The sequence below is a fragment of the Marmota marmota genome, unplaced genomic scaffold (genome assembly GCF_001458135.2).
Source record: "Marmota marmota marmota unplaced genomic scaffold, marMar, whole genome shotgun sequence".
NCBI classification, from domain to species: Eukaryota; Metazoa; Chordata; class Mammalia; order Rodentia; family Sciuridae; genus Marmota; species Marmota marmota.
Genome location: NW_026000222.1, coordinates 13,932,565 through 13,949,381, shown reverse-complemented (window position 1 = coordinate 13,949,381; position 16,817 = coordinate 13,932,565). Strand labels below are relative to the sequence as shown.

The 16,817-nt window shown below is 49.1% G+C and overlaps 1 protein-coding gene across 1 annotated transcript in view; it reads left to right on the top strand.

The window, feature by feature from the left end:
• Positions 1-62: 62 nt before the first annotated feature.
• The window catches only part of Zfhx3 (zinc finger homeobox 3), a 231,367-nt gene continuing 214,612 nt past the window's right edge, over positions 63-16,817 (top strand). The window contains 1 exon segment of the mRNA XM_015496138.2: positions 63-404. The gene's annotated coding sequence lies outside the window, so the exon portion shown is untranslated.

The following is a 16,817-nucleotide window of genomic DNA, read 5'->3' as shown; positions in this document are numbered from 1 at the left end:
GGCGGTGCGCGCTGCAAACTGCGAGTTGAGCCTTCCATTTACATAAAGCGATTCCGGGCGGGCGGGCAGCGCGAGGCGCGGGCAGCCGGGGACCGGGACGCGAGCGCCGCGCCCCGTGGGTGAATCCCCGCCGCGCCCCGGGGGACCTCCCCTCCCCGGGCACCGGCCGCCGCCAGCCCGGCCGCCACCATGAGCCCCCCTCCCCTGCCTGCGGCGCCCCTGCTCCTAGCCAGCGCCACCTCGGAGCCCCGGGGCCAGCGGGAGGTGGGGAGAATGCCGCCTGGGGTGGGTAAGTTCGGGGCTCTGGTGCCGCTGGAATTTCCCATTGTCGCGCACAGCGGCGCGGCCCCCGGACCTGCGAGTGCCTCCTCCCTCCGGAGGTGTGCGGAGGCTTTGTGTGCCAGGTGAGTGCCGCCGCCCTCCCCCGCCGCCTGCCCGTGGGTTCGCGCAGCCGGCCTAGCGCTGCAGGCAGGTGCCGCGAGTCTTGGCTGAACTTCCCATTCTCTTGGGGCATGTGGGGGAAGGGCAGGCTGGATGCACTTGAACTCCTAGACTCCAGTTGTAACCTACCTGGGGTGGGAGCGTCTAAATTCTACTCGGCACAGAGTGCTGTCCTTCCTCTCTCCCTCCCTCCCTCCCTCCCCTCTTCCCTCCCCTGCCTCTCAGTCTCTTTATTCTCCTTCGGGATTAGTTCCTTCCTTCTGAAATAATTGTGCTGCTGGTGCCATTTAGAAGTTTGGGTTCCTTTGCCTAAAAATGCACCCCTTTCAGCCCCAGAGAAGTCGCTGGTCAGTTTGAAACAATGTGAAGAATGTGCCTGTTGTGGAGTAATTAAAGGGGGAATCAGAGTGTCGTAGCTGGAGGGCACCTTTGGAGATCATCTTGTCCACCCTCTAATTTTAGTTTGTTCTCACTCTGGAAAAACCAGAGCAGCATTTATTTCTTGGGGGAGGGTGTGTGTGTGTGAAGGGAGAGCTAAGATTTTTGTCCTGTTAAAGGAAGAGGAATGCCCAAGTTTAGGTCGGTGGCAGAAAAAAAACCCCAAAAGTAATGTTCGTAGACTCAGGGAAATGAGCCTTCTAGAAAATGGTCCTTTCTGCTTTGGATATACCTATTTAGGATGGGGAAGCACCTGGAGATCAAAGACCCCCCAACCCTGTGCATGGTGCATCCCGAGAGGGAATTGCCTATACAGTGTGTTAAACTGGTTTAAAGGACACCCATGAACAGGTGAATCCAGGAGGGTCATCCCTCTCCCCACCCTCCATTTGTGTCATTTAACAGGCTGTGGAGACTCTCTAAAAGCCACTGACAGCCTCAGAGAGGACTGAAGCCCCACCTGGGCTCAGAGGGAAGGCCTGTCCTTCAGGCTGGGGCCTGCACAGGGAAACACATCAAAGCAAAGCAAGGAAAGCAAACTTAAGCCTTGAAGGTAGATAGTGAGAAAGTTACACGTCATCTTATTTCATCTCATGCTTTGAGATCCTTGGAGACAAGCCACTAAATAAATAGAGTATAATTTAAAGCTCACCCTAGCTGGGGAAACTCTTGTTTCTTTGCCATCAAGCAGCAGGTGCAAGTTTGTAGAGTTGGCCCCCGGAGTCCCCTCATTCCTAAATTCAGGAGGTGTCAAACCTTCATGTTCTTTTAATGACTGTGGTTTCTGGATAGGTTTCAAGGGAAACCCTAAAAATCACGAGTTCTAGTGGGCTGGGCTGGAGGGGGAAGCCCAGGAGCTGTGGCTGAGACTGGAGCCTGCATTTGATAGGAAAACATACACCTTCCAAGGTAACCTGATCGAGAAAGGCTGTGGCTGGGAACGTGGGCCTGTTTCTTGTTATCAGAACAGCCACTGGCTGCCTGAGATTCTGAATCTTCTTGTTACCCACACGTGAGAAACCGGGAACAGAGGTAGGGTGTGAGGGGAATCAGGAGACCATGGTTCTCAATCATTTGAGGGTTTTGAGAATGGGGTCTTTGGAGAGAGGTACATACTTGGGTGTTTGCACATCTGTATTTGTGTTCGTTCTGTTTCAAGGGGACCCTGAAGGCGCCCTTTCAGAGGATGTGTAGCCGTGAAGGCCAAGAGCAACTTTCCCTCTCTGCCTTGCTTAAATTACAGGACTAAGGAAATTACCTGCATTTGGTTTCCAGCATAGTTTTCAGAAAGCAAGTAAAGTGCCTCAGAGTGGGCTGGGGTCACACTTGGTCTTTTATTTAATTTCACAAGTGTTATTTAACAACATGGGGCAGAGGCAGAAGCAAGCATTTTTCTACTTTAAAAAACAGTCCTTTTGGAATTGCAAGAAAGTAAGTGACTTGGAGACCTTCTGTCTTTATGACATGGGTCATTTCCCTTTCCCAACTCTTTTATTCCCCTAAATGGCTACACTTTCTTTGGGATAGAGCTACTGTTTTCCATTTCTCCTGAAGACAGTTTTGATTGACAGGGAGCCACTGAGAAACACTTGCTAACTATTCCAGGACAAAATAAACCTTAGCTGCTTCTGCAACCACCTGAAACTTTAATTTTGATTTCTTTCCTTCTGTCTTTTATTTGCTCAAATGAATACTTGGGGAGGGTGGAAGGGGGCCCAAATAAAATGGTACTCCCAGCAGGCATCCCAACCCGGCAGCGAAGTGCCTGACTTCTTGCAGCTTTGGGATTGTATTTAACTGCTGTGTAAACTCAGTGCCAATTGGACTGCCCAGTGGCAAGGAGCTAAAATAAACAAGATTTCAGTTTTCATCATTATGACGTTAAATGATAGCTCCTAGGTGCACTTGGGACAGGGTGGGTGCACCTTGGGTGACCCAAAGGTGGGTAGTTCATTAGAATAAATCTGTGATTGCAGACTGCTGGGAAAGTATCATCTGGGGCTGGTGGTGATTTGGCTTAGTTTTTTTAGTGCTGGTCACATGTGGCGTTCGGGAAACATGTCTTTATTGTCACCATGTGGTGGTGTTCCTTTTTAGTGTATCTTAGGGCTTTGGGGCTTCTGAAGTGTTAGTGTAAGAACCTAGAAATGCTTGAGGGCCCAAAGCAGACTTTTACTTAGGAAATCATTTTTATTACAAAGTTGCAAAAGTATCACCTTAAAAACAAACATTTAAAGCGGCTAAGCAACTTTTATAAAAAGTATGGGGTATTGCTCCTATTACTTGATGGCAAAGAAAGTGAGTTGTCTTTATAGCACCTTTGAAGAGTAACTAGTTTGCTTTTCAACCCAAGGGATCTAGCCTTGACTTGGGGGGTGGGCAGTGGTGATCCTGGCCTGAAGCAGCTCCAGCAAGCTCCACTCCAATGCTTGCCAGCTCTATAAGGGATGATGCACCTGATGCCCAACAACAGCCACCTCAAGAGGTACAATACGTGCTGTGGTTTATACTTTCAATTGCTATTAAAATGGTCGCATGCAGTTAGCCTGGCCTATTTCTGCAATGTTTGGGCCTGTTGGCCTGCTCTGGTTCCCAAGGCTGGTGTAATTAACCAGGATGGGGGCGTTACCATAAAAACACAACAGGAAGGCAGATTCCATTACAGTGAACTTCATAGGGTTATCCAAATGCTCTGGGATGAGAATTTGGTGTAATGGTTATTGTTAGAAATCACAGCATAGCTTAAAATCACTATCCTCTGCCTGAGTTAAAGACTGTGGTTGGGGAAATGGAAAACCAGTTCTAATAGAATCCAGGAAAGGGAATTCCTTTGCAGGAGCTAGTCTTAATCAGATCCTAAGGGCGCTTATTTTGTCCAAAAGCACAGTGTCCTGCGTCCTTGGGCCACTCAAATTGAGAAACAAACACACAGAAGCTAAGATTGCATCAAACTGCCCCGAGGGAGAGACCCGGGCAGAAATCTTGGCTCATTGGCAAGCCGCTTTCAAAATCCAGATTAAGGAGAAAAACTACCAAATCAACAACTGTCGGATTTGTTTTCTATATGATTTAAAGTTGGCTGCCAGACTGTTCTCTTTGAGCATGTGGGAAGTGACAATCAGATGTTAGAGGGCTTAAAAAAAATTTTTTTTTTTTTTTTTTGGCTAATATGGTAAATGACTCCTATATAGATAGGAACTTGGGACTGAAGGAAAGCAAGGCTTAGCTATGATTGACAGCAGCATTGTGCTGATGTTTCAGAAGCAGAAACACAACTGGAATTTTTTTTTTCTTTCTGATTTTTATTCTTTGGTTCAGGGGACAGGGTAGTAAGAGCAAGCCAGTAGTAGTCTAGTAGTCTAGTAGTCTAGCCATGACAGGTGTGTTTCTAGAGAGTTCTTTGCCCAAGGAAGTTGCCTTGGCTACTTATTTGTAACATTTGAGGTCTTTTTTCTTTGATGTGTCTGCCTTTCTTTCACCCTTAATTCCTAGAGTTTTCTTGCTTTTGTAAGGCTAAGCATGCAAATAAAAACAGGAAAGGAGATGTAGAAAGTTTGCCCAGGGGTAAATTGGGCTCCATTTCTTAGCAGGACTTCTGTTTTGTTGGTTTTAACCCCAAGCAGGGCCCCTTTGGGAAATGCCTGGGCTGTACCTGTCTTTTGGGCAAGCCCTTCTCCCTTTCCATGTGGGCTTGTCAACAGAAGGATTAGTGTGTTTGGGGGAGGCTTGGTGTGTACCTCTCCAGAGGGGCCTGTACTGGGGGAGGCCTTAGGTGGCTCAGCTGCCCACTCTTTGAACTTTGTTATTAACACATGTACTGTCTCTAAGATTTTTCCATCCTCTCCACCCCCCTGGAGTCAGGTCTAAGGCTTCCAGGGAAGGGAGGCAGGTGGGGCTGCCCTGCCTCCTCTTGCTCCTTGTGGCTGTTTCGGATTCAGGACTGAAGATCGCTTCAGTCCCAATCCCCCTGGCAAAGCCACTCTCTGTGAAGATGGGGAAGAGCAGGGGTCCCTCTCCCCTCCTGTTCTGCTTAATTTGGGGGAGGAAGTGAATCCCACTGTAGCCCTAAAGGCTCTCTTGAATGTTTATCTTGAACTTAATCTGAGCTAGGTCTTTGGGGGCAACAGTTAGGAACTTGTGAAGTATCTTCAGTCATCTGCAAGGGGACTCAGGCTGGAACCGGGCAGACTGGCTCCGCTGGGCTGTGTGAAAAGACGGTGGAATTTTCATCTGCTGCTGATTTCACGCACTGTCCTGAAAGTGATTTCGGCCACAAACCTTTGATCTGGGAATGAGACCCCTGCCCCCATGCTTCTGGAGATAGGAGTTGGTGACTGCTCTTTGTACACTGGGAGCCAGGGAGGGGTGTTAAAGAGTAGAGTACCTGGGGGCTTTGCAGGGTTGACTGTACTGGGGACAGGCAGGCTGGGAGGGGGGATGTATAGGCTTCTTAATGGGTAGGAAGGATTCTTCTTAAGGCCTGAACTGCTTTCCTGCAGGGAGGAAGACGAGTTTTGCTTATTTCTTGATAGTTGCTGACCCCATCCAGGAAGGTGACTGTGGACAAATTCTTCTCAAGGTATTAGCTGATTTAGATTTTGGACAAACCGTCCCCTGTACAAGTGTCTGTCCTAGACGCTGCATTTCAGCATTGACATTTCCAGTTCAGAGGTGACCCCGTGTCTTCTCATTTGAACCTTCTGGTCCAAGTGGAGTGAGATCAGCTGAGTGTAGAAAAGACCAAGGGGCTTAATTAGGTATTTGATGTCAGCCCTGCAGCCCCCACCCCCACCACAGTCCTATAAGAACCTGTTCAAATATAGAAGTCTCCCTTCAGTGTCTAAAAAGCTCTTTTCCTCAAGAATCTGTAAGTCTATAAAAAGAATATATGTGTAGACATGAACTTACTTGCTTCCCACACTGACGGTCTCTGAGTGGCCTATTTTGGACAACTTTTCTCTTCCTGACAACTTTGTCCAGTGGAAATACGTGGAAGAGCATGTGGGTTGCTTTTTTTTCTGCCTCTCAGCAACTTTTTTTTTTTTAAACAGTTTTTCTTAACTGCTCAAGAAACAATACAAGTGTCTTCCACCAATCCAGGACCTGTTTCCTAAAATGCTCTTTGGCTCAGGGCCTTGGTTCTTAATGTACATTTGGCTGGTGGGGGAGTGGTTTCTGATTTCCCTGTAGCGGCTCCACTCTCTGTGGAATATCTGCATCCTTGTTAAAATGTCGAGTCAACTTTTGGACACGTAAAGCAGAGAGGCCCCTGGATTTCAGCTTGGGTGTCAGGAGGCTGATGTCACTCCTAAAGTGAGGGCTTTTAAAATACCATCTCTGTTCTGCCGGGGTCTCCAAGGGTGTCACTTTATGTGGTCTGGAACTATATGGCCAGGCATTCAGGAGGACTTTCAGGCTGGGCACCTGTCTGTGTGCATGGGCCTACATGGCTCATTCTTTCACAACGTAGTACTGTATTCACTTTTAAAATGTAGTTCCCAGCAAAGAAAGGACAGTTGAAAATCGCCCCATGCCTTTTTCAAAGAGTACATCAATGCTCATGGGTATCTTTGGGGAAAGCAGAGAACTTTTACACCTGTTAGGAAAGACTATCAACTTATTTTGCCTTTACTGGGGAAACTAAGGATTGTCTAGACAGTGGAGAAAGGGGGTGACAGAAATCCAGGTACAAATTCCTGGATGTTTGACCAGAGGGAGGTGTGGCCTTCCTCTTTGATTTAAGATATGAAATCATTCCAGAATAAAACAAGGAAGGCCACAGTGCTGTGTTCACAGTTTCATGGGAGAGGCAGAGATGAAGCAGAAGAACCCCCTCTTAGGAAAGGGGGGCCTCTGTACATCACTCTGCTCTGTCTTACTCCTCTGCTGAGGCCATGGTTGAGAGAGGCTCAGCACTGCTGCTGCCTAAGCTCTGTGACTGTAGGCCAATCACTTAACTTCTCTGAGCCTTGCTCATTTCATGTGTAAAATGGGGCTTCACCTTAAGCTACTTAGTGCATTGAGTAGCCTTTTCATTAATGTTAGTTCCCATCTCTCATCCTTTCCCCTTTTATTTCTTTCCTGCTTAGGGCCCCTGCCTTTTCCCAATACCCTGTTAGAAATAAACCAAAAGGACCAGCATTTCCTCCGCTCTTCCTTCTCTGGGCTGAGACTACAGCCAACTCTTTCACATCCTGCGACTGTTCCTATTCGATGCAAGTTGGCTGTAATAGATACAGTGTCCCCATCCTCCCCAGCAACACTTGCCTGCCCCCCACCACCCAGGCTGGCAGGCGGCCTTCTAAGTGAGCAGCCCACTCAATGACCCACCTAGAGAGGCCTTCCGGGGCTAGCTTGTATATGCTAATAGGCCTGACTTGTCCTGGCTTGTTTGTAGTGATTTGTGGAGGCATTTATATGCAAATACTATCAACTTGCTGAGTTAATTATCATGTGCCTCCCCCCACCCCTCCTGCATGGCCGCCCAGTCTGCTGGCCTGTTCTCATCAGCCCTGCCGCTCCGAAGTCCTTGCCTCCTCCTCCATCTGTTGCCCTGTCCCCTCCTTGTACCTGCAGGCCCAGTCTCAGCACCTGTACATTTCTGCTGCCTGTCCCAGGAACCTGGGCCTGGCGGTGTGGTCAGGCGTGGTGAACGGGGCAAGTCGGTGACTGCCTGACTCCAAGCCTCTGTTAAGAGGTGGCCCTCACGTGCAGGCGAGCCTAGCTCATGTCACCCTGAGCTTCAGACCCCACTCCTACCAGCTACCTTGAAGAGCAGAGCTGCCCAGATGTATCCATCCTTGACACTCAGTCCCCAATCGTGTGCAAAAGTGATGAGAGTTTCAAAGTAATATATATATATTTTTTCATTTCTCACGTCGTTTAGACCACTAAATCTTATTACCAATTCTGAGCCCTGGAGCGGAGCCATTTTACAGAGGGATGTTCCCTCCTGCCCCCTTTCTGGAAATTTGAGTGGACCTCCGACCTAGTTTCCGGGATATTCTGGACTGTTGACACTTGGGAGTGGCGTGGGCCTGTGTGTTAGTGTATTATCATGGGCTCCTCCCCCCTTGATGCCAGCAGCCCCTCACCCCCCACACAGGACAATCAGGAATTAATTCCTGTCTCTAGGAATTAATTGTTGGGAGGTGAACCCCCCCCTTAGTGGTTCCTAGTTGAGAACCACTGGGACAGAGGCTGCATTTGTTTCAAGATGGCAGGTTCCCAGCCCTCCTCCAAGTTAGACATACTCACTGCAGCCTCTGCGCCTGTGCGTCTGAGCTGAGCAGCCTCTGAGTTTGTGATTTGACCCCTCTGATAAGTTAGACGTTACTGTTTGTTTCACACATGCTAGGCAAGTGCCCTGCCCCTGAGCTACAGCCCCAGTCCCTCTCTCTCTTTAAAAGGAGTGCTGTGTTTATTCTCTGAATGGTAGGACCTTGGCTGCGCTGCTGTGGAATGGAGCTGAGGCCCTAGGAGCTGGGCCACTAATCTCTGGGGAAGCTCCCCCGCCTCTGTGGGGGAGGCCCTCTGGGCAGCACCCTGGGCTGGGCCTGGAAGGAGGGTAAATATTCTGAGGGCTCAGCATACTCTCTCACACTGCACAAACTAATGGTCTGGGTTAATTTTGTATACAAGGTCCCTTTTGTTGGACAAGGGGGTGAAAGTCCACAGCTGTGACCGGAAATAGGGGAAGGGACTACTGGGATGACCTTGTTTTGGAAAGTCTAAATGGAATACTAATGGCCGAGATCTAAGAGGGTGATGTATGTGTGTGTTTGACTGAGCCTACAGATAAGGTGAAGAGTATTTTAAAAGTTACTTTAGTGCAACCTCCCAGATAACCGCATGCCTGGGGCCAGTTACAATTTATGGCCAGCTGGTAGTCAGGCTGTGTGTCGGCCTCACTTTATCTATTGAGCCCAGGCTCTGTAGCTTAACTGGTGGTGCTCTGTTTGTTTATTTTATCTTCTTTTTTTTGGGGGGGGATCAGGTTTTGTTAGTGAAGCATAACAGCATTTTATGATACAGAGAGATGTTGTATTTCTGCTACTGAATACCTTGGAACATATGGCTTTTTCCTGTCCCCAATGATAGTGTGCACAAGGGTATTGCATTCTGGAGTTTCCAGGGGCCTGGGGTATAGGCCCCCATCTTGTACAGTGCCACCAGCTTGCCAAGAATGTGAGCCGGGGCAGAGGTGTGGAGGAATTCATAAAGCTCCAGGCCCCAGGTTTCTTTTATCTCTGAGGTCAGCCTTTTCCTCTTGCCTGGCGACTTACTGAAACTTTGTCTCTGGGCTGTCCAGTATGCTCAGCACACTTGCCTGGTCCACAGCTTAGCTTTGGATGGTGAGTTCCCACTTTATCTGGACGACAGATAAGCAGTGATATTTCCTGGCACCCATTGGGGTCTTTCATCCCTAGACTGAGCCCATCTAGCACAGCTGCCTTCATGGTCACTGGGATCTAACATGACCAAGTCAACATGGACTTTGGATGAACAGTGACTGGATTTCTTCTTCCCCAACCCAGTATTCCTAAGGAGGAACTGAAAAAACTTTTTTTTTTTTTTGGAAAAAGTGGCACGTTCTTGAGCTTGTGTGTACTTTGCTTCTAACAATCAGATTGTGGCGATTGGGTGTTGCTCAAATCTTGCAATGTTTCTTATTTCTACTTTGACAAGGTACCTTTTTGGGGGCCTTTTATCTGTGGGGGGGGCAATAAGGATAAATGGAAAAGTGATTCTAATCTTTGGATTTAATCTACAGACATAACTTCTTGGTGGATGGCTTGGAAGAGGAAGTTTGTGTGTCTTTTTATTTATTTATGTATCTATTTATTTATTTTAGGGCAGGGGATGTGGCTGTGAGTTCCTTCAGACCCTTCACTTCATCTATTCCCTAAGCCACAGCCATCTGCTTTTAAAAAATTTATTTTTTCATTTTAAATCCTCAAAGACAAAGGGACCTGGAAGCTCAGACCTGTCCTGCCACATTCCTGAGTAATTTGGTTTTGATTAACCCAAGGAGAGAAGTTGGTTTCTCCTAGCGACGAGGACTGACTGACAGAGGGGATCAAAGCACCAGGAGGGGCAGTTCCCCTAATACACGCAGTCCCCCTCCCCCTCCCTCCTACGGCCCCTCCCCCTCCGCTTTTCATCCTCCTCTGCCTCTCCCCCAACCCCACCCCACCCCAGGCCTCTCAGCTTCCCCCTCTTTAGAAAGCCCGAGCAGGAGTTGTTTCCACTTTTTTGACTCCTAGACGTGGAAGTGTCTCAGCGCTTTGGGTGGACCAACCAGGGAGAACCACCCCCCCCTTCTTCCTAAACTCTTTTTCCCCCCACAAAGCTGCAGAGCACATTCCTGTGCTAATCCTGCTGCTGGAGGAATGCAAATGGCTGTAATTGTGTGCCCCAGGATGGGCCTAACGCATCTGTGCAGCTTTTCTTCTTTGAGGAGGTGGCTAAAAAGTTCATTTACATAGAGAAATGAGACTGGCCTTGTGATCCCTCGTGGTAGAATAGGCACTTTCTAATAGGAAAGGGGCCGCATCTGTGTTGTCCGTGCCTCCCTCCCCCTTCCCTCCCCACTTCCAGGGTGTGTGCACACGCCTGCGCACACCAGGATCCCGCTGGGCAAGCTTTAGGGGAAGGGCAGTTAAAAGGGAGCACTCTGCTCTTGATACTAAGAAATCAAGCTGGAGTAGGAGGCAGGCCTTATCCCGGGTAATCCTCCCATGAAACTGCCACAAACAACTTGCCATTATTGTTTTGAGGCATGCATGGGGCTCAGAAGCCATTGATAACATCTTGGAGGAGCTGCACCATTCTCTTGGGCTTCAAGGCACATCTGACCCCGCCATTTCTCTTCATCTAAACCGTACTTGCAATTAGGAGATGGGTTATTTGGATATGAAGATTATTCAACCCAATTAGAAGTATCCTTTAGAAGTCTTTAGGGTAATGTTCAAGGTAGATAAGAAAAATCTGTCCCACTCATAACCAGGAACACCTCCTCCCACCTGGATCTGATGTTGAAAGGCAGGCAGGGATTCTAGACCAGGACTGTCCAATAGAAATGCAGAGTGAGTCACATAGGTAATTTAAAGTTTTCTAGGAGCCACATTCAAAAGTTTAAACAGGTGGAGTTAAATTTAATGTATTTTATTTAGTCTGGGGAATTGAAATGTTATCATTTAAACATGGAATCAATATAAAGGAAACTGTTAATGGGATGGCCTTGTTTTGGTATCAAGTCTTTGAAATCCTATGTGTATTTCACACTTCCACATCTTAATTCGCTCTAGCCACATTTCGTACGCTTCAAAGCCATAAGGGGCTGGTGGCTACCTCCTGGACAGGGCAGGATGGACTAAAAGATGTGCCCTGGCTCCGGAGGCATTGGGGATATGGAGCTGAGTCACCCATTGTGCCCTGCCACCAGTTGCTTCCATTTGCCTGGGTTCAGGGTGCAGGTCGAGTCTGCACACAGCTTCCCGACTTCCTCTTGGGATTGTTAGGAGGCAGAGATGCGATGATGCGGGTGTGGGCAGATGTTTCGTAAACCGCTTCCTGATGTGCAGGTGGGCTGTGGTGGAGGTGTTCACCTGGCTTCGAAAACCTGTCCCCAAGGCAAAAAGCCATGGTGGCAGCTAGGGGCCGGCTCTCCTCTGCATGAGTTGTCGTGTTTATCACTAAGGCTTATTGCTGCCTGCAGACGGCAAGGTGAACAGGACTGCATGGAGCCTCCAGGACATGACCTTCCACCTCTCCACGGTGGGCCTCTAGTTTGTGGCAGGGGATTGGGGCTTGAACCCAGGCGCTTCCCCTGGGAGGCTGTTCTCTCCTCACTCCACACTTTACTGACATCACACAGGCTTTCATCTGGTGGCTCAGGCCGTGGGATATGGGGCTTGGAGGGGACTTCCTTCTGGAGGCTCCAGTGGTTACCAGAGGGAAGGAGGAGGAGCTGCTCCTTCTGGTGGAGAGGTGTCCAGTCCCCAGGAGTGTTTGGATGTCTTGATGCTATGGGGTGGAAGCCACTTTCGTTTGTCTAGGGCTGATGGGCTTCTGGTTGGAGGAGGAGAAAGGGAGGTAGGTAAGGACAAATCAGAAGCAGCCTTGCCTGTGAGGATAAGAGAGGAGTCCGTGTGTGTGTGTGTGTGTGTGTGTGTGTGTGTGTCTGTCTGTCTATTTTTTCTCTCGGTGCCAGGGGTCAAACCCAGGGCTTGCTTATGCTAGGCAAATGCTCCACCACTGAGCTCCACCCCAGAGGTGTTTTTATTTATTTTTAAAATGTTTTTGTTACGGTTGTTCATATGCTGTTATCTTTTTCTCATGTTCACCCAAGAAGAGACTTCTCAAAGCTGGGTGACGTAAGTCCTGCTGACATCACCGCTCTTCCTAGGAAAATAGTGAGGGGAACTCTCCCTGGCTTCTAGCAGGAAGAGCAACTGTGAATCGAGTCCTGTGGAGCATGCGCCCTTCAGAGCAGGCTCAGTGCTGGTGTCTCTCGCCATTGATCTTAGCATTCCTTAGTCAATGCATGTGATAAGAACGGTTTTCCTTAGCCAGTTCTGTTCCCAGGGCACCCTGCCAGCCTCTGCCTATCTGAGGGCCTTCTCTGGGAAGCTGGTAGGATTTGTGCCCCTGGTAAACTGAGAAGTGGGTGTGGATTGGGGTTTTTAGGGAGGGAGGTATCTAATTCCTTTAACAGGCTTGGCCTCCTGGGCAGGCAGGAAAAAAAAAAAAACTGTGAAAGTGTGAGGTGGAAGGGGCCGGCGCCGGCCTCTGCTGGGGACAGAGCATCGCAGCTGTCTGACCCTGGGTGAAAAGTTCAAATCTGCATTTAAAAGGAGTGCCACAAATCCCCCGCCCTTCCCCCCACCCCCAGTCAAGTTGAAACTGTTCTTGTTTTTTAGAGGATGTGACCAGGCCTTGCTGCTGGGACTTCAAACAGCTCCCAGTTCACTTCGGTCAAGACCCCGATTGGTGCTGGGGGGCTTCAGAAGCCAGGAGAGGGTGTGGGGGATCGTCTGAGTCACAGTTCTTGAATAACAATGGTCGTGGAGGGGGCTAACTAGAAGGAGGGGGAGTGTCTTCCTCGGTCAGAAACTGGGCTACATTGAACCCCTTTCCCTGCAGTTCTCCGGGGTGGGGTGGCTCCCCAAGGCTGGTGTGGGTTGTGCAGAGGCACAAACAAGGCTCTGAAGGACCCGGGGTAGTGGCGGGGGGTGGCGGAGACCCCCTCTTCATGGAGGTGGCAATGCTCAGGCCTGGAGGGGCTGCTTCTGGTTTGTGATTTGCACTGCTGGGCCACCTGGAGCAAGTCCTCCAGCCCCTCCTGGGCTTCCTGGGCTTTTCTCAAAGCTTCCATGACCCTGGCCTGTGGAGTCAAGGTGGGCCCTGTAGGGTTCAGGTTCTGGAGGACCCAGGCAAGGGGAGATCCTGGAGCTGTGGTGGGAAAGGGAGCCCGGCCTCCACGGTCCACACTGGGTAACCGTCTGTCGCCTTCCCCTTTCCCCAGTTTTCTCCAGCATCCTCGTGCTGAGGGGATCTGCCTCGGCCCTGCTGGAAACCCCTCCCCGCTGGCTGGCTTTGATTTGTTTACTTGAGCATTAGGTGAATGTAAACAGTTCAACCTCTCCGATTTTACATCCCTAAAGGGTCTGAGTGTGAATACAAATGGGCATTAGGCCCCTGGGGTTTCAATGAGCCTCCTCCACCCCGCCTATGGCTAGGGGCAGGTCTTTAACCTGCCTGAGGACAAGAGCCCGTCCTTAGTGAGCTCCCGGGCTCCCATTCCTCCTCTTCAGTACTTTCCTTTCTGTAATGCTGACCTTTAAAAAGTGGTGTTGAGGGCTGGGGATGTGGCTCAAGCGGTAGCGCGCTTGCCTGGCATGCGTGCGGCCCGGGTTCGATCCTCAGCACCACATACAAACAAAGATGTGTGTCCGCCGAGAACTAAAAAATAAATATTAAAAATTCTCTCTCTCTCTCTCTCTCTCTCTCTCTCTCTCTCTTTAAAAAAAAAAAAAGTGGTGTTGAGAGCCCCCGTCCCCTCTGAAGGACTCAAAGTTTGAGGGAGCAGAAAATGAAGTCACTTATTTGGATCACTTGTTTAAGGGAGAAAGAGAAGCTTCCTGGGTTCCCAGGACTTGGTCAGATGTCCTTGGAAAGTCGACCCCTGGGGAAGTGGAGTCCTGCAGCGCAGGTGGGGTGCTAGAACACACCTTTTTTGCGTTCTCTCAGATCTTTTGAAAGGGTGATTAGGAACTTAGGCTTTGGAGCCATCCTGGGAGTGAACTGTCCCTGGAAGAAGTATGGTCCTCAGGAGAGGGTATCTGTTTACCTCCTTGCTTCATTCCCCACTATAGTGGGACACATCCCCGCAACTTTAGGAGATCTTAGGAACTCACAAGGTCTTGAGGGCTGTGCCAGGCCATGTACCCCAGAGTCCCAGCACGTGCATTCTGTTGGGCTCTGGCATGCTCTCTGAAACCCCACGCCACGCCTCCCCCTGGACTCCAAGCCCCTACCCCCAGTTCCCACAAGGGGCTCCCTTCTTTTCAGCCAGAGGGCCATTGTGACGTCCCTCAGCCCTGTACTGTCAGGCTCTGGTCCCTGCGTTCAAGGCCTGGGCAGTCTGTTTGCTGCAGTGGCTCTGAGTCCAGTCACGCCATCACAGGGGCATTTTAATTAGCAGTGCCTTAGTCATTAGTGAGTTATTGTTTTTGTCTGGAAACACTTAAGTACTGTTTACTCGATGTCTCAAGGAAATGCAAAACAGCAATTAAGGAGAAATTTGTTGTATGAGGCAGGGACCAAAATGGATCGTCAAAAGCCGGTTGAGGTTCCTCCAAACCCAGGAAAACCGCTTTCCCCCTCAGCCTTCTGATGACAGGAATGCTCCACATCTTCTGCTTCTTCCCTGACCTGCCCCCTAGAGTTCTGGGGTAGAAGTACTTGAGAGCCCTGGGGCTCCCTGTGCCCCCTGCGTTGGCATGGGCATTTGGGTTTGGGAAAGTGTTAATGTTTACTTTTTTTTCCCCTGACATTTTTTGTCGAGGACCTGGAATATTTCGAAACCCTTCAGACGAAGATTAATTATTTGTGAAAAGTCTTGCAATATCCTTGCGTGATGATTTGTAGGACTTGAGTATATTTTCTTCATGCTTCTTTAGACCTAGTGCCAGTGTTAGTCTGATAGACCCTTTCTGACCTCTTGGGAGTGTTGAGATAAATATCCCTTTGACTTAAAATTTTTCTTCATATGGATGGGTGAAAAAGAAGTGCCAAAGAATTCTGGCGGAGGTAGGCTGGAGAGGCAGTATAAAGACAGAAAAACTGGGCTGGGGGTGTATTCAGAAGTACAGCACTTGCCCAGTGTGTGCAAGGCCTTGGGTTAGACACCCAGCACCACAGGGCATTCATGTGACCTGCCTGCAACTTTAGACAGCTGACACTGAACCTAAAGGAAGGATTGCTTTAAAAAACAAGGCAAAACCCAAAGCAACCCCCTCCAAACAGCTTGCTTTGGTAGGGCTCCCCACCTCCACTAAATACAAGGTTTATGGGAAATGGAATCACGTGAGAAGGCTGAGGCTCTGTGTGGTGGGGGCAGTTTAGCTCTCAATGTGGCATGTTGGTCTCTTACACTGGAGACACCGCATAAAACTCTCTGCACCAAATTCATCATCGGGGACCCCAGTTTCCCACTGCTGTGGCTCTTGCTTCACGCTTTCTATTTCTTCTTCTTTTTTCCCCCCTCTTTCCTTTCAAACAATATCTTCTGACTTCCAGATTTCTGATAAATTGATAAGAGGCATTGCGTGAGTCAATAGAGCTGTAGACACTTTGCCAATATAACCCCGGCTCTATTGATCTGCCAGTAAATTAAAGTCTTACTTAGAGGCTGCCAATATTTCTAATCTCCTGCCTCACCAATTACATCCTCCCAGCTACCTGGAAGGAGGACTTGAGCCTTTGAACCTTTGTGTTGGTGTTGTGAGGGGGCTGCTCCCCTCCTATGGGATCGGGGCCACTTGCCTTGCCTAACTGGTGGGAGAACGGGGAGCATGGCAGAAAAGGAGCCGGCCGCACATCCTTGTGTGGGATCCGTTTTCATGCTGCAAGGTTCATTAGGCAAAATTGCTGGAAAACAAATTCCATCATGGTGGTCACGTACATTGTATAACAAGTTTGCAGGCTGCTCTTGCCCTTGGATGGACTCCAAGTTTGGAGAAAGGTGGAGAATGTTGAGAGTAGCTGGTAGATGGGGGTGGGGGTCATCCTGGGCATATTTTATGACTGTCTTTCACTTTAAAAAATAAAGTCAGTATTATGGAAGAGGACAAAAGAGGTGTATATGGATTGGGGTAGATTGGAAGTGAGCATATGTGCACGCTGCTGCTTCCCCCCCCCCTTCTTGGTGGTGGTTTTGCACTCTCATCATCTGAGCAGAAGAATGAGAGGATTAATTTCTGTACCCATTTTGACTTTTGCCCATGGTCTTCCCTCTGCCAATCTTCTTTCTGGACGTTCCTTCCCTTGTTTGAAGTGGAGTAATAACAGTTGGCTAAAGATGTCCATGCAGGAAAAGTAGGGCTCACGGAGTTCCCTACTGGGATCCCCACTTCCGGCAAGGGTGGTGTGAGCAAATCCTTCGTCTGATAAGCTCTTTTCAAGTCCCGTTTATGTGGTTGGCTTTGGAAGAAATCTCCAGATAAATGCTGTGTTCTCTCTGATACTCCAGAGCAAAAAAAATCAATGGGAGGGATAATTCCTTTCCTTGTCCAACACACACCTCTCCTGTGTTTCTACCTATGGCATCACTCAAAAAAAGAAATTTCTTTTTTTTTATTGCAAATTCTAGGCCTGGAGTTCTGTCTCTTCTCTAGCACTTGGAGGAAAGAAGTGTCAGGAGGCACCTGTGT